This window comes from Oryctolagus cuniculus, chromosome 8, assembly GCF_051225735.1.
Source record: "Oryctolagus cuniculus isolate XC-2025 breed Fujian yellow rabbit chromosome 8, ASM5122573v1, whole genome shotgun sequence".
Lineage (NCBI taxonomy): Eukaryota > Metazoa > Chordata > Mammalia > Lagomorpha > Leporidae > Oryctolagus > Oryctolagus cuniculus.
The window spans coordinates 19,043,188-19,066,052 of record NC_142874.1 but is presented as its reverse complement, the minus strand read 5'-3'; the positions used below and the strand labels follow the sequence as shown (position 1 = coordinate 19,066,052).

At 39.1% G+C, this 22,865-nt stretch overlaps 1 long non-coding RNA gene across 10 annotated transcripts in view; it reads right to left on the bottom strand.

Annotated features, from left to right (window-relative positions):
- Positions 1-22,865, bottom strand: part of LOC138843591 (uncharacterized) — a 79,730-nt gene that overhangs the window by 18,573 nt on the left and 38,292 nt on the right. For 4 of the 10 annotated variants that reach the window (XR_016211653.1, XR_016211654.1, XR_016211658.1 and 1 more), the window contains exon 3: positions 730-951. The exons of 3 other annotated variants lie outside the window; for them this stretch is intronic. This is a non-coding gene — a long non-coding RNA (uncharacterized LOC138843591). Of the gene's footprint in view, positions 1-74; positions 251-729; positions 952-14,991; positions 15,112-22,865 lie in introns of those variants that run through there. 3 more of the 10 variants (XR_016211656.1, XR_016211657.1, XR_016211661.1) reach the window with 3 other exon arrangements.

Below are 22,865 nucleotides of genomic sequence, written 5' to 3'. Positions count from 1 at the left end.
CAAGAATTTTAAAGGGCCAGCGTAGGAGAAGGAGGTAGGATCCCAGGCCATCTGCGTTTGCTAATTGGCTTTACCCAAAGGAAAAGTAAACTTTCTCTTATCTTCATAAGATGCAGTTTTATAACTCGGAGCAAGGTATCCACAGAAGTTCAGCTGCTACCCAACCGCAGGACCTGCGAGACAGGTGCACCATCGTCCTTGATGATTACATTTCAAAGCCATGGCTCCCAGGTACTTGGGAAAGACAGTCCTGGATTATAAAATTGACAAGAGCCTTCAAAAGAGATTTACATCTCAAAGTGGAAGGAATGAATTTACAATTACAAGATTTTCTTTAAGGTAAAAGCTCCAAGAGAAAAGAGTCCTGGGTCTAGCATGAGAAGAGATGGTGTCTAAAGTTTGGTCAAGCTGAAGGAATTGCTAAGGACTCCGGGGTTAACATGCACACATGTATTTGCACACACACACACATGCACACATGCACACATCTGTTCCAATGTATTTATAAAACAATGATAATAGCAACGGCTAGGTGCTGCACTTCCACTCTGTGATGTACTAGTCTAATCCTCAACTCAACACTAACTCGTGTGCATCGTTATTCCCATTCTCAAGGTAAGAAAGCAAATCGCAGAAGCATTAAGACACGTGTAATTTGCCTTCAGACACCAGGCTTGTAAAAATTAGGTGTCTGTCGAAGCACCCTTGACGGCAGGTTTTGTTAGTTACCTTTGTGTATCTCTAGTGATGACGGAGGCCTTTTCTGTTGGTTGAGAAAGCAACGACAGAAGGGAGGCCTTCTGGAAGCTGGAGTAACTTCTGTGTCTTCCTCTCCAAGCACATCGAGAAGGAACAGCTGTGTTCTCCTTCCACACCTTTGGAGAGGAGGGTGCTGCAGGGCGAGCACAGGTGAAGAGGGAAGGACTCTCTGACACGCACCTCGGTGAGTCCCTAGGAGTAACCAGGAGATCTGGATGAGCCCTGAGGAGTCTCTCACATTAGGGTATTGGACACTCCCATCAGCCCCTTCTTAAGCCTGTTAGGCTAAAGAAGACGTTACTGGTGGCATGCAGGGAAATCATTGGCTGGCTTTACTCAGATTTCTACAAATGATCATTTGTATCCTTCCTCCCTGTGATGCAAGAGGTTCATCAGCGTTTAGCCAACTGTATTCTTGTTGGAGATTAAAAGGAGTGCAGCTCTCTAAGGGTGAAATGAACAACTGAACCAGCTTCAGCTGGAGAACCTGTACAGGGAAAACCCTAGAGGTCGCTCTGCAGCCAGTCCCGCAGCCTGCCTAGGGCCCCGCTGCAGCACAGGGAGTTCACAGCTCCCACTTCCCATCAGAGGGTTTTCTTCCCGCTGTTCTTACAGGGAGCACTGTGGGAAGATTAGAAGATGGAACAAGAGAGAAGCTAGGAGATTTCCTTACGTCTTTTCTCCCTGAAGAAGGACTGCTGGTGGATGCCTGGTCTCTATGGATTGAAAATAGCAGGTTGGGGAAGAATTCACCCATGTATAATCAGGAGGTAAATATCATAGAACACAAATATAAAACTGAAGCAATGAAGACAGAATGGGAGAAACAAATTGTAGAACATTTGCCAGAAAGTGTTGCTATGCAGCAGGTAAGAATGTTTAAATACAAAACACTATGACTTTGTTTAAATACAAAACACCATGACTTTTTAAAAACAGTGAAGTGAAATGGTATTTCGCTCAACAAGAAAGACACCAGTGCTCCATACTGGAGTACCTGTTCTGGAATCCTGGCTCCATGCTCCCCAGGTGGGCGACCTGGATTGAGGCTGTTGTGAGCCTTTGCAGAGTGAACCAGCAAATGATGGCTCTTTGTTGCTTTGTCTCTTTCTCTCTGATTCCCAAATAAATTTTGAAAATTAAAAAAAGATAGTATTGGAATTACCTTTACTTAAGATTAAAAACAGGTGCAAATCAGTGATATATAGATTCTGAATCCAAAGTAGAGATGAAGAAACAGCAGGAGGAGTAGAAACAACACACTACAGAGCTCAGCAACAACACACTACAGAGCCCAGGAACTAAAGGAAATAAAAATAAAAAGCATGGCGAATTTAAGAACATGCTCCTTTTTAAAAATGTTTATTTATTTGAAAAGCAGAGAAACAGAAATGGTGATCTTCCATCAGCTGGTTCACCCCCTGAGTGGCCACAACAGCTGGAGTGGGGGCTGGCCCTGGCCAAAGCCAGGAGCCAGGTGCACCATTCATGCCTCTCACACGGATGGTAGGGACCCTTCAGCCATCTCCGCTTCCCCCAAAGCTGTGCATCAACGGAAGGCTGGGTTGGAGCTGGGGGCAAGAGTTGATCCTAGGCACTCCAAAATGAAATGCAGGCTTCCCTAACAAAAGCTTAATTCACTATTCCACAATGTCTGTCCCAAGAGCACATTTTGTGATTCTGAAAACTAAAGGGAACACTGCATTAAGAGAAAGTGAATGTAATATAACTGAAATGTGATCCCTGTTAAACATAAGAGTGGGAATAAGAGAGGGAAGAGATGTATAATTTGGGGCATGCTCGGGCTGACTTGCCCCAATTGGTAGAGTTGGAAACATACCAGGGGACTCCAATTCAATCCCATCAAGGTGGCATGTGCCAATGCCATCTCACTATTCCAAGTGATCAATTTCAGTTCACAATTGATCATAATGAAAGGACTAAGAGTCAAAGGGAGCACATAAACAAGTCTAGTATCTGCTAACACTAACCGATAGAATAAATAAAGGGGAGAGTGATCCAACATGGGAAGTGAGATACTCAGCAGACTCATAGAATGGCGGATGTCCTATATAGCACTCTGGCCTCAGAATCAGCCCTAAAGGCACTCGGATCTGGCTGAAAAGCCCATGAGAGTATTTCAGGCATGGAAAGCCAAGACACTCTGGCAAAAAGATCTCTGTGAGTGAGATCCCAGTGGAAAGAACAGGTCTTCAAAGAGGGAGGTGCCTTTCTCTGAAGGGAGGAGAGAACCTCCACTTTGACTATGACTGTGTCTAAACAAGATAAGAGTCGGAGAACTCAAGGGGCTTCCATAGCCTTGGAAACTCATGACTGATGCATAGGGAGATTACTGATGCCATAAACAGGAGTGTCAATTTGTAAAGTCAACAACAGGAGTCACTGTGCACTTACTCCTCATGTAGGATCTCTGTCCTTAATGTGCTGTACATTGAGGCTTAATGCTATAATGAGTACTAAAACAGTATATTTCACTTTGTGTTTCTATGGGGGTGCAAACGATTGAAATCTTTACTTAATGTACACTAAACTGATCTTCTGTAAAAAAAAAAAAAAAAAAAAAAGAAAGAAAGAAATTATCAATTCCCAACTTGACTCTCACTGGGATTAAACATGACAATAGGTCTGATCTGATTTCATCATCATTTAAAAAAAATCATCTATTATTTTTCACTTTATGTTTCTGTGTGGGAGCAAACTGTTGAAATACTTACTTAAGGTATACTAAGCTGATCTTCTGTATATTAAGATAATCAAAAATGAATCTTGATGTGAATGGAAGGGGAGAGGGAGTGGGAAAGGGGAGGGTTGTGGGTGGGAGGGACGGTATGGGGGGGGGAAGCCATTGTAACCCATGAGTCGTACTTTGGAAATTTATATTCATTAAATAAAAGATAAAAAAAATTAAAAAAAGAAAAAAAAAGAAAGTGAATGTAATATAAACAAAACAATCATCTTCAAATTAGATTTTGATAGAAATTTGGATTTGAAGTATGAAAAGCACTTTGGCTAACCAAGTAGAGAGAACAAGTTACCTATAAAGGAGAAAAGTTTTCTGCTAGAAATTTCTTTCTCCCAGTGATTAAATGTTAGAAGGCAGAGGGAGAACTCCATAAATCTTTTAAAAGGAAAAAAAAAGTCTATTACAGCACTATTCACAATAACCAAGAAATGAACACTAACTGTCCATTCACCAGTGAACAAGTAAAGAAATGTATATATACATAGTGGAGTATTACTTGATTAAAGAAAAGGATGAAATCATGTTATTTGGAACTGCACGGATGGAACTGAAGATTATGGTGTCAAATGAAATAAGTCAAGTACATAAAGACAAATATCACACAATCTCACTCTTATGTGGAGTCTAAAAAAAGATGTGATCTTATAGAACTTAAAAATATAATGGTGATGGGATGGGTGTTGTGGCATAGCAAGTAAGGCAGCTGCCTGTGATTCCAGGATCCCACATGGGTACAGGATTGTGTCCCAGCTGCTCCACTTCAGATCCAGTAGATGGAAGATTTCTGTCTTCCTCTCCCTCTCTCTATGTAATTCTGACTTTCAAAATAAATAAATAAATATTTTAAAAATATACATAATAGTGGTTACCAGAGGCTGTGGAGGGAAGTGTGAAGAGGGGGGAAACTGATTGATGACTACTAAGTTATAGCTAAATAAGAGTAAAAAGTTCTGGGGTTCTATTTCACAGTAGGGTAACTGTGGATAACATTAATGTACTCCATATTTCTCTATTAAAAAACACAGGATATAGGCTTTTGGATGTTTCCATTATAAAGAAATGTTAAATTCTTTAAAGAATGAATATATTTACCATGACTGAATATTACACAATATAGACATGTCATAATCAACATCTAGAACCCCATAAATATGCACAATATTGTCTGGCAATATTTTAGATCCTCTACTGTAATAAGATAATATTATTTTGAACTAATTTTAGTAGCATCTCAGAACAGAAATATCAGAGGTACATTTTCATAGTAATATATAAGGGGCATCAGAAAGGTCATGAAAATGCATATTCTCTTTCAATTCCACTTTTTTCCATAAACATATTGAAGCCCCTTGAAGAGACTTTAAATAGTAAATATAAGCGATTTTCCAAAAAAAAAAAAAAAAAACGGAAAGTGTGTTTTATGAAAAATCTGCATGGATGTCAAAACTTTTTTACACTAAAATAAGTTTATGTTTAATTCCAAATCTCCAAAAACTTAGTGAAGAACCCTCATATAAAATTTGAGAAATCTGGCTCAAATAGTTTCGAGGAAATACTTGAATGACAATATCATTGGGAGATAGAATGTGGCTCCCCAAGATGGCAGCACAGCAACAGGACGAACCAAGTCATGTGGGGCAAAATAGATAGTTACAAAAGAGAGAAGATACACCCTGGAGATAGGCCATGGGAAATTCAAGATGGGAAGCCCAGGAGGCCAACACAGACTGGACAGGTCCACCCTGAAAGAGAAAATAAGAAAGAGAAGCAGAAGAGACTCAGTGCAGGCATGGGTGCCAGCCTCCAGCATACCATGTTAGGCAGGAAATTGTGGATCCACAGAGCTGCGAATAGCAGCAGGAGGGGGAGATTGGTGAGCTGCTTTTGAAGTTCCACACGGGAAAAAAAAAAGAGAGGGTATAGAAAAGCAAACAGGGGTTGGCGCTGTGGCCCAGTGGGTTAAAGCCCTGGCTAGAAGAGCCGGCATCCCATATGGGCACCAGTTTGAGTCCCAGCTGCTCCTCTACTATAGCCTGGGAAGGCAGTGGAGGATGGCCAAGTCCTTGGGTCCCTGCACCCGTGTGGGAGACCTGGAGGAAGCTCCTGGCTCCTGGCTTTGGATCAGCACAGTTCCAGCCTTTGTGGCCATCTGGGTAGTGAACCATTGGATGGAAGACCTCTCTCCCTCTCTCCCTCCCTCCCTCCCTCCCTCTCTCTCTCTCTCACTCTCTGCCTCTCCTCTCTCTTTGTAACTATGACTTTCAAATAAATAAATAAATAAATAAATCTTAAAAAAAAAAAAGAAAAGAAAACAGAAAGGTCGTGCACTCCCAGTCCATCTCCTTCCTCCCCTCCCCAACTCAGACCTGCAGCCTGCCAAGAGAAGCCATCTTGAATGGTTACAATTATGAACATAAGCCTTAGCCTCCTGAGCACACACCCATTAATTGCTGGGGCCACCCCACCACACCCCCAACCCAGGAATGAGGTCCACAACATTTCAGAGTAATTTCTTCCACACCACACAAGTCATACAACAAGGAAAAGTCCTGAATATTGAAAACTTGAGCCCATTCCATCAACCATTGAGAAGCCAGCTGGGGTCTCAGCAGTGGGGGCTAAGTGCACCAAAGTTCATACCTGCCCCCTATGATTGAAGGTTAAGCAGGGCTCCAGTAGATGGCTCTCTGTGCTTCCACTTGAAGCCCACAAACACATAGCAGCTCATAACAGAGAGAAACCTCACAAGAGAAAATTCCTCAGATAGATACACACACACACACACACACACACACAGAAAAACAAAGCAAAAGCCCTAAATAAGAATAAGGAAGATACTATGAGCCCCCAAAGGAACACTCTTCAATAATAGAAGGTGAAGATGAAGAGATTGAGGATATGCCAGAAACCGAATTCAGAAAATTAATCATCAGATTACTTAGAAGCAAATTCAGAATCTAAATGAAAAGTGCTCCCAAGAAATTGAGATATTAAAGAGAAGTCAGAATGAAATACTAGAAATGAAGACTTCAATAGATCAAATAAAAAATGCAGTGTGAAGCTTAACAACAGAATAGGTGAAAGAGAAGAAAGGATATCAGAACTAGAAGACAAATCTCTGGAAATATTACAGTCAGACAAGAAAAAAATAATAAATTTAGAAAACTAAAAAACAAGGTTGGAGATCTACAAGATACTATCAAGCAACCCAACATACGGCTCCTAGGAGTAACAGAAGGAGTGGAAAGAGAGAAAAGACTAGAAGGCCTTCTTAAGGAAATAATAACAGAAAACTTCCCCAATCTGGAGAAAGAAAGAGACATCCAAGTACAGGAGGTACCTAGCACTCCCAATAGACACGACCAGAAAAGATCTTCATCACACACATTGTAGTGAAACCCACAGAGCACCTAAAAGGATACTTGTAAAAGTGAAATTGACACTTAAAACAATGACTTGAACAGCCCTTGTCCTGACTGTTGAGGAAGTTTACTTTTTCATTTTATTTTCTTTCCTTCATAATACCATTGGCTGAACTTTTACCTAACATAGAATTAATCATATATGTATAAAGTCAATTGAAAATATAACCCAGTAAAAAGTAAGAGTGGGAATAAGAGAGGGATGAGGAATTTTATAACTGTAAAACTGTATGGTTCTGCATACATCCCTTTGGACTTACTTCTAAGGTTACAGCTAAAAGCTTCCATGGGACCCCAAATCCCATTAAGCTGGTTGGTAATAATGCCATCTTAAGTGTTAAAGCGATCATATTAAGTGTTAAATTGATCATATAAATAGGATTAAGTGTTAAAGTGATCATGTAAATAGGATCAAGTGTCTGGTAATAACAATAGATAGAATTAAAAAGGAGAGAATGTTCCAACATGGGAAGCAATCCACACAGCAGACTCATAAAATGACAATTGCTCTATATAGCACTCTGACCTCAGAATCAGCCCTTAAGGCATTCTGATCTGGCTGAAAAGCCCATGAGAGTGTTTCAGACATAAAATGCCAAGATACTGAAGCAAAAACAAAAACAAAAACAAACAAACAAACAAAAAAAAAACAAACCCATGTCCTACATAAAGGATCTCTGTGAGACCCCAGTGGAAAGAAGGGGCCATCAAAGAAGATGTACTTTTCTCTGAAGTGAGGAGAGAACTTCCACTTCGCTTAGGCCTTGTCTAAATATTGACAGAGACTGTGGATTCAAGAGGTTTCCATAGCCTTGGCACCTCATGTCACAAGCCCTGGGTGATCACTGACATCATACATAAGAGTGTTAATTGTTAAATTAACAGCAGGTGTCACTGTGTACTTACTCCCCATGTAACCTTTGTCCTCAATGAGTTGTACTATGAGTATAAACTTTAAAACTTATTCTTTAAGAGATTTTATATTTTGTATGTGTGTGCAAATTGTTGAAATATTTACTTGGTATAGAATTGGTATTCTTGTATAAAGTTAACTGAAAACCAATCTTATTGTAGAATGGGACTGAGAATGGGAGAGGGAAGAGCAAATGAGGAGGAAGTAGGGTTGGGAGGGCAGGAAGAAACACTATATTCCTAAAGATGTACTTGTGAAGATTATACTCATTAAAATAAAAGTTTCTAAAAATAAATAAATAAATAAATATTGAAAAAATATCAGGGGCTTGAGAAAATTTGAGAATGAGAAAAGGTCCTGACTTACATACTGATGAGTTAATAATTTAATCAGATAAAGGTATTATTGCGCAGATGAGAAAAAACTTATTTCAAATAGGTTGTTTTTAAGGAATTTTTTATATAATTACTTTAATATTCTTATTTTCATATGCAAAAATTATTATAATAAATAACAATACTACCTTGAAATTATAGTAGCCAATCATTTGAGACCTGATCAACCCAGATGTATGCTGCCACTTGTGATATTCTCATATATCAAATCACTGGTGTTGGTTGACTCAGCTTCTATACAAATAAAATTTTTATTCCCTTATTCACGTGACCAGTGTTGGATAATTTGACAGCCTAGCAGATACACAAGAATATTTAGGACCTTGGAGATCAGCTTCTATCAGCACTACAAAACAAATACTAAGGAAAAAATTATCATCAGAGTTGAGAGTCTACTTATAAATCAGAGGCAAGGATAATTAAATTAAATGCAAAAAAAATAGATAAAGAGTCTCTACAAAACCAGATTTGGATGTAATAGCCAAATTACCTAATTTAATAATTTTATGTTTGTTTCCTGTATCATTTTAGTTATATCAATGCTCCAGGAAATTATTGTATTGCTGTAAGTATAATTTTGCTTTCTGTGAATGGTACATGTTTTGCCTAACAGCCCCATATTCTACGCCTGGTAGCTTTGTTTTGAACCGCTGTCAGTCATATGTCACATGAAATTGTTATATGAAGAAGCATATAGCCTTCATGAATTTGTTAGTATCTCTGAAGGGGATCATTGTGATTTAATTGACTTTGGCGGCCTTTTATAAACTGTGAAAGGAAGTAGAATGATAATGAGGAGAGATCCCCAAATATCTCTTGGGTGCTTAATTTTTCAGACATTAAAAAAGGGCCCAGTGGAATTAACTTTACTAAATGCTTTATTTTTCCAAGAGGGGGAACTGACAGGCCAACATCAACTGTGAGGATCTGAGGTACTATCCTGAAGGCAGGCATGAGCTTTTCAAGATAACAAATTGTGTTCCAGTTGTCTAGAAAGAACCAATCACTATTTTGTTTTTCTAGAGATCTATTTAGGATATGGTGGACAGGCCCAAAGGTGACACCTAAAGAATCTCACCTGCTGATGTTTGCAACTTTATGGGTAACAGTTGTTGACTTAACGTCTGTTTTATCTAAGTACAATGTTCCTTGGTGTCTTGGTTTCCATTTTCATAGAATATGTTTTTCCACATATTCTTTTTTAGCCTTTGTGTAAGTCTTTAAAGTGAAAGCTAACATGAGCCTTTTAAAGGTAACATTTTTTGGATGATTTTCTTAACCAATTTTGTCACTTTGTGTCTTTGGATGGGAACTTTTAGTCTATTTACATTTTTCAAATATTTTTTATTCACTTGAAAGGCAGAGTTTCAGAGAGACAGAGGGAGAGGTCTTCCATGCACTGGTTCATTCCCCAAATGGTCACAATGGCTGGAGTATGGCCAGTTCTAAGCTAGGAGCCAGGAGCTCCATCCACGTCTCCCACGTGGATGCAGGGGCCCAAACACTTGGGCCATCTTCCACTGCTTTCCCAGGCCATAGCAGAGAGCTGGATCAGAAATGGAGCAGCTGAAACTTGAACAGGCACCCATATTGGATGCTGGCATCACAGGCAGCAGCCTTACCCACTACGCCACAGTGCCTGTACCTATGTTTATATTTAAATTAATTATTGGATGATAAAATTTACTGCTATAATTTTCTTGTTTCCTAATTGTTTTGTGGTTTTCTGTGTTCTATTTTCCTTGGCTAGTCGATGATTTTCTATAGTGGTATGTTTTGATTCTTTTTTCTTTATTTTTTCATGTCTTTATATGGTTTTGCTTTGCAGTTACCATGCAGGTTACCTATGGAGGCTTAAAGTCAATCACTCACAAGAACCCTACATTTTTGTGTGTTAACACTCCTAATTTCATTATTGATATCATAATTTACATCTTTTATATTATCTACCCATTACTTTAGCTATATAATTAGCTGTCACTACTTTAGTACTTCTGTTTTCTATCATTTGCTGTAGTTATTATACAAAATCACTACATTATTAGAGTACTCTGAATCTATTTACCAGTTTTACACTTCCATAAATTTTCATGTCTATAAATGTTCTCTTGTTTCATATTGAAGAACTTCCCTTAGCATTTCCTGTAGGTCTACTGGTGATTAACTCCCTCAGCTTTTGTTTGCCTAGGGAAACCTTTGTTTCTCCTACATTCTTGAAGGGTATCTTTAGTAGTAAAGTATTCTTGGTTGGCAGGATTTTCCTTTCAATTTTGATTATATCATCCTACTCTTTCCTGATCTGCAAGGGTTCTGTTAAGAAATGCATTCATAGTTTAATGTATATCCTATTGTATGTGTTGAGTCCTCTTGCTGCTTTTAAAATTATCTTTAACTTTTGACAATTTCATTATAATGTATCCTGGTGTTGTCTTTTTTATTTATTTATCTATTTTTCATTGAAGTTCTTTGTGGACTTTGGGGCCTTGGAAACTAGATGACCAAATCTTTTCCAAGATTTTGGAAGATTTCTTCCTTTTTTAAAAAAATAATATTTCTGCCCTTTTCTCTTTACCCTCTCCTTTTGAGACTCCTATAAACTATAATTTGCTTATTCAGTGATATGTCATAAATCTTCTAAGTTTTCATCACTCTTTTTTATTGCTGACTTAATAATTTTAAATGGGTGGTCTTTGAGTTCACAGATTCTTCTGTTTGATCAAATCTGATGCTGAAGTTCTCTGTTTAACGTTTCTCATCACTTGTTTTACTTTTTCAGCTCCGGAATGTCAGCTTTTTATGATTTATTTTATCACAGTCTTGTGTTCATTATTGTTGCCCTAACTTTCTTCTCTAGCTGTGTTATTTTTTAGCTTGATGAGGTTGCTTAAAACAGTCATTTTGAATTCATCAGAAAATTCATAGATCTGCAGCTCCTTGGGTTTTGGTATAGGAAAATTCTCTTTTGGTGGTGTCATGTTCTTGGATTACCTTGCTTCTTAATGTCTTGCATTGCAGAATTCTTTTTATTTGAGAAGCACTCACTCACCAGCTTTGGGAAACACCTTAAGCAGTCAGCCCAGACAGCAATGCTAAGGTTCTCTTAAACATTTTCTCCACGTTTCTTGGGAGGCTGATTCTCAAGACTGTGTGACTTTATTGCAGCTTGCAAAGCTAGGCTGGGGAATGAGAGTCTCTGCTTGTTTGTCATGGGGTGATTCCTTGAGATGTTTAACACTGTGTACCTTCTCCTTTTCCACAAAGTTGAGCTGTCCTACTGCTGCTGCTCACAAGTCATCTTCAAACATTCACACTTTTTGGGGAGTGTAACTGCAGCAGCCAGTACAAGGGGAGATGAGGTGAGGTTTGCAAAGCCTTAGGAGGGGAGGTCTGCAGGAGACTCAGCCCAAGTGCGGATCTCCTCATGGAGACTGTAGAGTGATTATTAGGATACACGTTCCTCTGCTGATTTTTAAGACTTGAGAACTGAGTCTCTGCCTCTTCCTTGATCACAGCCTCTCCCAGACACTCAGACTTGAGGATCCCTCTAGTAAAAGAGAGGTAGCCATGTCTACAAAATCAACACAATGAGGATAGGTGATGGCAGAAAACTCCTGTTCTCCCCTTGCGCTGACTTCACCTTGAGGGAGGTCCTATTTTGGAAAGATGGTAGGAATAGGAAATATTTTCTGGAGTGTAACAATTATCAATACTCTCTGTCTTCTGATTTCTTGCAACTTTTCATGTGCTTTCTTTCTCTTTCTGTTTAGTGTTAACCATAAACAAAGATTTAATGAGCTTATGACTTCATTTTCTCAGTTTATACCTACTTCTCTAGACAATCATTAAAATAACTAAAGAAAATTACATTTTAATTCTCCTTGCCCTAGATTCAGTGGGAGGTTTCCAATCAGAAATGAATTTTGTAGGAAGAATTTGTTATTAGTATGATGAAGCTTTAATTAAAGACAGTAAATGAAGACTGAAGATTCTATTGTTATAGTTCCTTGTAAGTATATTGATAAAATATTATCTCACATGGAAATATATACCCTTTGCTGTAAATAACACTTTATTTTTAATTAGAAAATTTATTTTAATGGTGTTGTGTATATATTATGCATTTACATTTTATGGCATGCTGGTTGTTATAGTTTTATTGCACTTTGTAGTGGAATTTTCAGTTTCATTTCTCTATTGTCAAGTAGAATGGCTTACCCAGCATTTTAAATGAAAATGTTATAGAATGCTATGAACTATTACTAGAGAGAGCTAATTATCTCAAGTTCATAATCATTTATGTCACAGGTCATCTACAGTAATTTGGAGAGTTAAGAATTAATTATAACTTTCTAACTTTTTGCAGATAAATACTGTAACTATTGACCTCTTGGTGGTATTATAGTAAATTATTTTTTTTTTGTTTTTAAGCATGTTACCTGGAATTTCAGCTATAAGCAGGATAAATTTTGTATTCATGAAATCCTTACCATCTGGTGGCTATAGTATTTTCTTTTTTTTTAACTTTTATTTAATGAATATAAATTTCCAAAGTACAGCTTATGGATTACAATGGCTTCCCCCCCATAACTTCCCTCCCACCCCCAACCTTCCCCTTTCCCATTCCCTCTCCCCTTCCATTCACATCAAGATTCATTTTCAATTATCTTTATATACAGAAGATCAGTTTAGCATATATTAAGTAAAGGTTTCAACAGTTTGCACCCACATAGAAACACAGAGTGAAAAATACTGTTTGAGTACTAGTTATAGCATTAAATCACAATGTACAGCACAATAAGGACAGAGATACTACATGAGGAGTAAGTGCACAGTGACTCTTCTTGTTGACTTAACAAATTGACACTCTTGTTTATGGCATCAGTAATCACCCTAGGCTCTTGTCACGAGTTGCCAAGGCTATGGAAGCCTTTTGAGTTCACCCATTCTGATCATATTTAGACATGGTTGTAGTCAAAGTGGAAGTTCTCCCCTCCCTTCAGAGAAAGGTACCTCCTTCTTTGATGACCTGTTCTTTCCACTGGGCCACTGGGACCTCACTTGCAGAGATCTTTCATTTAGCTCTTTTTTTTTTTTTTTTTTTTTTTTTTGCCAGAGTGTCTTGGCTTTCTATGCCTAAAATACTCTCATGGGCTTTTCAGCTGGATCTGCATGCCTTAAGGGCTGATTCTGAGGCCAGAGTTCTGTTTAGGACATCTGCCATTCTATGGGTCTGCTGTGTATCTCACTTCCTATGTTGGATCGTTCTCTCCCTTTTTTATTCTCTCAGTTAGTATTAGCAGACACTAGTCTTGTTTATGTGATCCCTTTGACTCTTAGTCCTATCATTATGATCAATTGTGAACAGAAATTGATCACTTGGACTAGTGAGATGGCATTACCTAGTGTTATTTACTCAAAAATATAATGAACTTTATTTTGCACTTAAGATTTTGGGCTCTTAGGGAATTTTGATTTGTGACTTTTTTCTCTGATTTTGGAAGAAATGGCAAAAGATGTTTGTGCTGAATTGCGAATTTATGTTTTTTTTTTTCTTTTAGCACTTCTATGTGGTTAAGTCATTGGGCTGATAATAAATAATGGTAAAGAATAATAATATTTATGGATGGGTGTTTGGCCTAGCAGTTAATAAAACAGTGAAGGTACCCATGACCCATATGAGAGTTACTGGGCTCAATACCTGGCTCTGGCTCCCAATCACAACTCCCTGCTAATTCAGATTCTAGGAGGCAACCTAGTGAAGGCTCAAGCATTTGGTTTCCTACCACCAACATTTTAGAAATGGATTGAGTTCTAGTTTCCCAGCTTCAGCCCAGCCTAATCCTGTTGTTGCAGGCATTTGGAAGGTGAGCCAGCAGATAGGAAGTCTCTGTATCAATTCCCCCGCTGTCTCTCTGGACCCTAAATAAATAACATTTTAAAAAAGAATAATAATAATATTTGGCATCTTGTCTTTTGCCTCTCCCTATTCTTTCTGAACCCTCTCAGCTCCGAACTGATTATAGGTCATGACATTGAGTCCGTTAATTGACAATTTATGTATAAACCCTGAATGTAGTTTGGTTTTTCATATCATAACCAGCCCATGATTATAAGAATTTTGTAGTTTAAATAATTTGTCACCTAATAAAAGTTGATTTTTAATATTTCAAAGCTCTTAAGCAAATTCATTAAGCTGACAATTGTGACCACTACCAGATCAACTTTGTGCATTCTATACTTGCTATGGGTTGAAGTGAGCTATTAATCAAGGTTTAAAGTTCAATCATTAGTCAATGTGTTTTTTCTATGTGTTTAGGAATGCCTATAAAATTGTTTCACTTTAACTTCTTTTCCAATCAACTTCATTTCTCTGAATAAAAGCTATGGAGAAAGCACTCTCTAAAGGAATCGTTAGATCAAAATGTGTAGCTGTTAAAGAAACTAAAGCTGATCACTCTCAAGGGCACACAGTCCCATTTTCCCACAACCGTGTGCTTCCATAAATGGGTAAAATGCTTTGAATTTTTAATGATGACATCTATGGAAGAACTCCCAAAGGTAGCAAGCACAGAGTGACACAAGCTGCAGGGTCTCTATAGACATATGCGGGGACAAGACATCTGTGAAAGATGCTTTTCTCTAATACCGTGGATGTGATGACCTTTAAAATGCCTGCAACGTGAATTTTAAAATATATGCTGAGAAACAGAGAGTGAAAAACAAAGTCTGGACTTACTTTGGTCTCATAAAGTCAAGAAAAGTGCTCTCTTACAATCATCTCAACACGTTCTTGTTGACTCTGTTTATGGCTTAGATCTGTCCTGCACAGTGATCAATGCAGGAAAAAGTACAGCAACTCTGTGAGAAAGAAGTAGACTAGTAGGGCTGGCATTGTGGCATAGCCAGTGAAGCCACCACCTGCAACATCAGCATCCAAATAGGCACCTGTTAGAATCCTGGCTGTGCCACTTTCAATGCAGCACCCTGCCAGTGGAAAAGCAGCTGACGATGGCCCAAGTGTTTGGGCCTCTGCACCCATGTGGGGTACTCGGAAGAAGCTCCTGACTCCTGGCTTTGGTCTGGCCCAGCCCTAGCCATTGCGGCCATTTGGGGAGTAAACCAGTGGATGGAAGAGGTCTCTCTTTCTGTCTCTCCCTCTCTCTGTGTAACTTTGACTTTCAAATAAATAAATAAACCTTCAAAAGCAAAAAGAAGTAGACTGGTGTGGATATTGTAGCACAGCTGGTTGGCTTGGAGTGCCAGTGAGTGTTCCAGCGGCCAGACTTCCAATTAAGCTCCCTGCTAATGCATCCTGGAAGACAGCGGATGATGTCTGAAGTGCTTGGGCCCTGATACCTGTGTGGGGACCAGATTTAGTTCCAGGCTCCTGGCTTTCACCTGACCCAGTCCTGGCTGTTTCAGGTATTTGGAAAGTGAAGCAGCAGATGGAAGGTCTCCTCTCTCTCTCTCTCTCTCTCTCTCTTTCTCTGTCTCTATTGTTCTGCCTTTCAAGTACATGAGAATAAATAAATAAACCATTTAAAAGAGAAGTAAAGAGTTACTGAAATGGCTTAAAACAATAAATCTCAAGAAATACTGGGTAATGTCAAGAAAAAGTGTTTGAATTGCAACATTTAAAAATAAATAAAAAGACTAGAAGCCATTTTAAGACCTTAAAAGTCAAAAGAAATACATTTTTGAAAGCCAAACTTCTTACTGTATTTAAAATTACAACTGACATCTTAAGAGAAATGTCCCTGACTTTCAAACACTTGACTTTCATATAACCCACACTTTCATACATTAAACTTTGATGCTTAAAATTTGCATATTCATGAAAAGTGTTGTTTTTCACACATCGTTTGGAAAAAATAACAATTTAAACCCTATCTGCCAGCCTCTGCTACTGGAGAAAAGGCTTGTGTCTCATTCAGAAAGAAAAAAGGTACTTGTCAGCTGTTGATATGGCCAAGAGGCTTGCGTGTGGTTTAAGCCCCCCTATGCCACTCACCCGTCCTGGGTGTGTGTCATAATTTTAAATCACACTTTTTATATGGTTTCAAGTCTGCCATATATAAGTCCTCTCACAGTCTAGTTATAAATAATTCGATAGAGCCAGCCTTTAGTTTATAAATGCATTAAATACAAATCAGAAGCAACCCTTACAAATGCAAATCAACCCTGGCTAATTTGAGTCATCATATACTTTCATCTAAAAGGTATTTCAGGAAGTTTCTCTCTTTATACACTTCATGAAAATACTTTCCATAGAACACCAATTATAGCTATTCCTTATAACAGTAACTACTTGCCCTGACTCCATCACCTACCACTCATCCAACAATCATGTCATAATAACCATGGACTGTTTTGTTTTGACACTAATAAATGGGATATGAAATTTTCACAAATCACAAACATTTTCTTTGTCCAAAGTACTAAGGAAAACGGTGTCTTCTTATTATTTTGAAATAACAATATGCTCTGGATTGGTTTCACTTTAAAAGAATCCTAATAGTAACTCCACACACACACCTGCAATGCAATGGATTTGTACAAAATACTTTCTTTATTCTTATGCTACACTAATTCGATGGTTCTGAGTGTAAGAACTTTCATTCTCTCCCTCCAGTGCTTAATTCATTGCTTCCCTTATTTTATTCTGTCCATACTTTTTCCTCAAATTCAGAACTGATATTGTTTCTCTAAACCCTTTATGAAATATTGATGGAACCCTCCCCACAATGTTTCTGAGAGATGCAAGCTCCCAGTTAGTTGGTGAATTTAATCTGCATTGCTGATTGCCAGAGGAACCAGTCATGGGAAACAAGAGAATCAGCCAGCCAAATGGGACCTAGGCTTCTCACAGGAGCTATGTCCTATCTTTACTGGCATGAAAATTGAACAAAAGCCTAACCACCTGATGTGAGAGATAATTTTATACGTACATTTTTCTGGAAATCCCAACTGCAGGCAAAGTCCTTACGCTCCAGAGAAGTAGCCCTGAATTGCCAGCACTGGGAGCCAATCAATGCCCTGCAGATGCCAGAAGTCTACTATCCACCAACATCCCGCCTCATCCCATCTGTCAGGGGAGCGGAGATGTGGGAGCTTTCCAGCCTTGTGGACGCAATGTGCTTAACGTTATGTGACGTGTTTCTCTCTCTTCCATCTGGGGGAGTTAGGGAAGGTGGTTTCTCCTTCCCCAAGTCGAGTGAATGAGAAATTCTGCACAAATCCTTCTCCTCGAGGGTGAGAGTGATACAACATTTTCTTGGTGGATTGTGCTGACATAGGAACTGAAACATCCACCCATGGCCAACAGAGAATGCAGAATATGAAAGAGCTCATGGGAGAGTTGGGATTGTTTTCTGCACCCAGCCCAGAAGTTAGTAAGAGTGGCATGTTTACCAAGGGTTATTAAATTTCAGGTGCACAAGTCAAGGTAAAGTCCAATGCCATCTTCCATTCTACAGCTGTCTGAAGGCAAGTGACCTGTCTTCAATGGCCCTGCTAGCCCTCCCTAAGGAGCCATCTGTCATTCCCATCTTAAATTATATGCAAAGAGGGCCTGGCATTCTTGCAGCTTTTCTTTAAGGAGCCTGGAAGATGGTGGTGAGGAGGAAGCCACATGTCTACACAGACAGCTACAAATTCAAGTGACTTTTAGGCCCATTTTGGAGAAGGATGACGTCTACATACCTGTGAGAACAAAGGGACCCAGGGAGTTACTCTTTGGGAAATGAGGTTCTCAGGCCATGAAAAGCAAAGCCACACCGGTCTTTGAGCCAAAGAACTCAATTGCATTAATTCATAGACGCTATAGCATAGTCAAAGTTCTGAACATTACACAGATGCTGACAGAACCAGAGAAAGACCGTGGACCTCTTCCCAACAGCACTTCCAACTCAACATGAGAAGGCATCTCATTTTTTTCACACCTCCTCTCAACTTCAGATACGTAAGTCTAGAGAACACAAGAGCAAATATCTTGGAATCTGGCTGTACCCATCTTTCTGCCCTTCAAGCAGCTGAGGACATTGTTAGTCTTCCCTGGGGAAAAGGGTGCAGTCAGACTTGATTTGAATATGAGACCAAAGTTAGAAATGAATGAATCTGAGAATAAGCATAGTAATCAGACTAATTTGTCCTAATAAATCTGGAGACAAGATAGTTTTTAAAAAGCCAGGGAATAAAACAAAATAAAAGGGGAGATGGGTGACAAGCACAGGATGAGAGAGAGAAGCAGTGAGGACAAGAGATAAAAAAGAGAGCTGAGACGGGTTACATATGTAGTAGAAATTTAACACATGGATTTTATCTGTACTTTTCAGAATTTCTGGTCCCTGTTAAAAATCTTGTTCAGATAGTAGCTCTGGAAGGAATATGTATTGGGATTTTTGAAAAAGAAATGAAAGAAGTAGTCTAGTAACAGTGTACACGGTTCCGGAACACTGGTCTTACAGATTACACAGAACTAGAGGATTTGCACCATAATCAACAGTCTGGTAATGCCCCACCCTGCCAGGTGCTGGATGCATTTGGAAGGAAAGGAGAAGACCCTCTGTGCCGCTATGATCATATTAGCTCCCTCTCACCAGGCAGAGAGGTGGGACTATTAGGAAAGAGCCTGTGGAACCCAGGCTGTCATTAGTCAATTCTCTCCCAGAGCCTACTCCGGCTTCCTTAGCCAAGTTTTGCCTCAAGTCCTGAAGCAGCAGAAGAAGGAAGTCCTGAGGCCATCATCACATTTGCCATGTTTCGTTCCTTTGGACATTTGCATTCTATTTGTATGCTCTGCCTGCTTTCTGTGATCTGCTATTCTAGTAACTCTGCCCGAAAAAAAAAAAAATGAGATTATTGTGACATGAATTTGCACTTCGTGTGCCCATGCTGGGTCCTAATGAATCTGCCTTCCTCTCCTAGGTGTGCACAAATCATCCGTTTAATAATTGGATTTAGAATTGTTTGGTGAATTGATGTCAAGGTCACGGACATGTAGTTTACACAATGCACCTGCCTTCCTCCTCAGAGGATCAGAGCAGCCATATCCAGCACTGCTGCTTGCTGTGACTCCCACAGAGCCTCTGACAGTGATCTCCCTGCAGAAATGCCCCAGTGCCCCAACAAGCTCTTGTGTGCACCTGGAGAGATGAACTCACTTAAAATTGAAATTCTTCATCCACCTCAAGTTTAAATTCACTTTCCTCAATGTTCCTTCAAACTTTTTTTATCATTAGACTTCCATTCTATTTAGAGAAGAGGGATGCACAATCAATATATTGATATTCACTTTGTTGAAGGAGAGATTGTAAATCACATAATCTGCCAATTCATCAAGGCTTGGGGATGTATTCAATTATGACTCCCCGCACCTGCTGCCACACGGGACTTTGCTGATAAAGAGTCATTTGTTACTTGGCTTTGTGAGATCCAACTTAACCAGAAGGATCCTGCTGATGCATATATGCAATGCTTATTGATACATATTTTTATAGACAATAAAATGAGTATGCAAAAATTTCAAGTTTAAAAATCCACTTTCATATACTCAGATATTAGTCTTACAAACATGTGAAAGAAAATGAAGTATGATTCAAAGTCAATCTTTTTAATTGTCTAAAAATTTTGTCTAGAGCAGGCATTTAGCTCTGTCCTGGAGCATCCCATATCTGAATGCCTATTTGAGTCCTGGCTGCTCTGTTTCCAGTCCAGCTCCCTGTTAATGTGCCTGGGAAAGCAGTGAAAGATAATCCAAGTGCCTGGGCTCCTGCCACCTATATGGGAGACCCACATGAAGCTCCGGGCTCCTGGCTTCAGCTTGGCCCAACCTTGGCCATTGAGGCCATCTGCAGAGTGAGCCACTGGATGGAAGATTCTCTCTCTCTCTCTCTCTCTCCCTCTCTATCTCCATCTCTCTCCATCTCTCTGTCACTCTGCCTTTCAAATAAAATAAATTTTTAAAAAGCTCCCTTCACTATTTAACTTTCATTTCTTTACTCTGCTCAGCAGAATTTTTCCTTTTTCTTTTTCTTACACTTCATGCATATCAGTGTTGTCTCTTTTGGTAGAATTTCCCGTAACATCTCAGACTGCGCAATATGGTTTGATAAATAGACTGAGCCAGCTTTTTCTTTTTGCTTTATCACATCCAGTGTGGAGTTGTAATGGGAGATTGTATTTCTATCCATGGAAGCTCCAGATGTTAAAAACATGTCCCAATATTGACTTAATAGAGTGATAGATGGTGACTGCACCAACTCATCCATTCAAACTCCTCCCCTCCTCACCTGGAAACAAGAAGCTGTTGCATAGCACTTTTTAAATAAATTACTTTGCTTTAAAAGCTCATTAATTTTAAAAGAATTGAGAGTTTCAAATTTTATAAAATTAAAAACCCACTGCTCCCTGTTTTTATTACATTTTTATGGTGGTAAAAGGAAAAGTCTGACTTTTCATATATTTAGTTCATGCTTTGGAAAATAAAACTCAAATTATCAAGTGAAAAAAAAGCAAGAGTATACTACCTATACTGAGCTTCTCAAATAGTCAGATATAATAAATTCTTTAAAGGTTAGGGGTGAGCATTTGGCTTAACATTTAAAATGGTGATTGCCAGCTGGCGCCGCAGCTCACTAGGCTAATCCTCTGCCTTGTGGCGCTGGCACACCGGGTTCTAGTCCCGGTCGGGGCACTGGAGTCTGTCCCGGTTGCCCCTCTTCCAGGCCAGCTCTCTGCTGTGGCCAGGGAGTGCAGTGGAGGATGGCCCAAGTGCTTGGGCCCTGCACCCCATGGGAGACCAGGAGAAGCACCTGGCTCCTGCCTTCAGATCAGCATGGTACGCCCGCAGCAGCCATTGGAGGGTGAACCAATGGCAAAGGAAGACCTTTCTCTCTCTGTCTCTCTCTCTCTCTCACTGTCCACTCTGCCTGTCCAAAAAAAAAAAAAAAAAAAAAAAAAAGGTGATTGACATACTTCCACCCATACTGGAATATGGAACATGTGAGTGAAAGTGCCATCTCTAATTCCAGTTCCAGCTTCCTACTAATGTGCGGGGGGGGTGGGGGGGCAGCAGGTAGTGGTTCAAGTAGTTGGGTCCCAGTCACTAATGTGTGAGGCCTAGTTTGAACTCCCACTTCTTGGCTTGGGTCTGAACCAACTCTACCATTGTGGACTTTTAGGGAGTAGACCAATGGAAAGAGCTCTCTCTCTCTCTCTCTCCCTCCCTCCTTCTCTTTCTCTCTCTCTTTTCCTCACTGCCTCTCAAATAAATTTAATTTTTAAAAAAATTTTTAAAAGTCAAGCAAAGAAGATAGATACTAAGCTGATTTATAAATTATAAGCTATAACCTGATAATTATTACAAAGTTGAACATTCTTATCACTTAAAATGCATTTGAAGATATGAAAACTTGACATAGATATAACATATGGCATCTAAAAATTTGTATGGAGTAATGAAATTGAAAGGCTTTTTCCTCATTAATAATTTGCAGTAACATCTGCCTGTCTTTTCTAAAGTCTTAAACATGACATACAAATATCTCAGTTTTCTTCATGATTTATCTAGTGTAACTTCAGGTAATGGATATAAAATACCAATCAAATGAAAGACAATTTGTCACTGGACTATAAATCCATGTATTTATAACATCCCCAAAATGGGAACATTTTAAAATATTGATGACTATTTAAATGCATTTCAACAAGTTCATGGAAAATTCAATTGAATCATAAGTTTATATTGGTACAAAAATTTTTAAATCCATACATAGTTTTTCCATAATACATCTTCCACAAACTTTAAAAAGAAAGATTTATTTGTTTATTTGAAAGAGAGAGGACACACAGAGAGAGACAGAGACAGAGAGATAGAGATAGAAAGAGAAAGATCTTTCACCCAATGGTTCACTCCCAATCTGGCCACAATTGCCAGTTCAGGGTCAGGCCCAGGAGCCCAGAACTCCATCTTGTTCTCCCATGTGGGTGGCAGGGTCCAAGTACTTGGGCCATAATGACTGCTTCACATGCATAAATAAAAGAAGCTGTATCAAAAGCAGGATAGGAGGGCCAGCACTGTGACATAGTAGGCTAAGCCTCTGCCTTGCAGTGCTGGCATCACATACAGACATGGGTTCTTGTCCCAGCTTCTCCACTTCTGATCCAGCTCTTTGCTATGGCCTGGGAAGGCAGTGAAAGATGGCCCAAGTCCTTGGGCCACCACACCCATGTGGGAGACCCAGAAGAAGCTCCTGGCTCCTGGCTTCGGATCAACTCAGCTCTGGCCACTGCAGCCGTTTGGGGAGTGAACCAGTAAATGGAAGACCTTTGTCTCTGTCTCTCTCTCTTTCTCTGTAACTCTAACTCAAATAAATAAAATCTTAACCCAACTATACCACAACACTGGCCCTTTCATGAAGTTTTTGAAGAAAACTGATATTTTTATGTATGCTTCCTCGTTATTTAAGGTCTCTGCTGAATCTCATTCTTTCAGATATATTTCCATCAACAACCCCATTTTTCCTTTATCTTCATTTTTCTTGCTATTCAGTAGTCTATTAGGCAGTTTCTTTTTTTTTTTCTGTTTTAATTTCTTCCCATCAGTATATGAG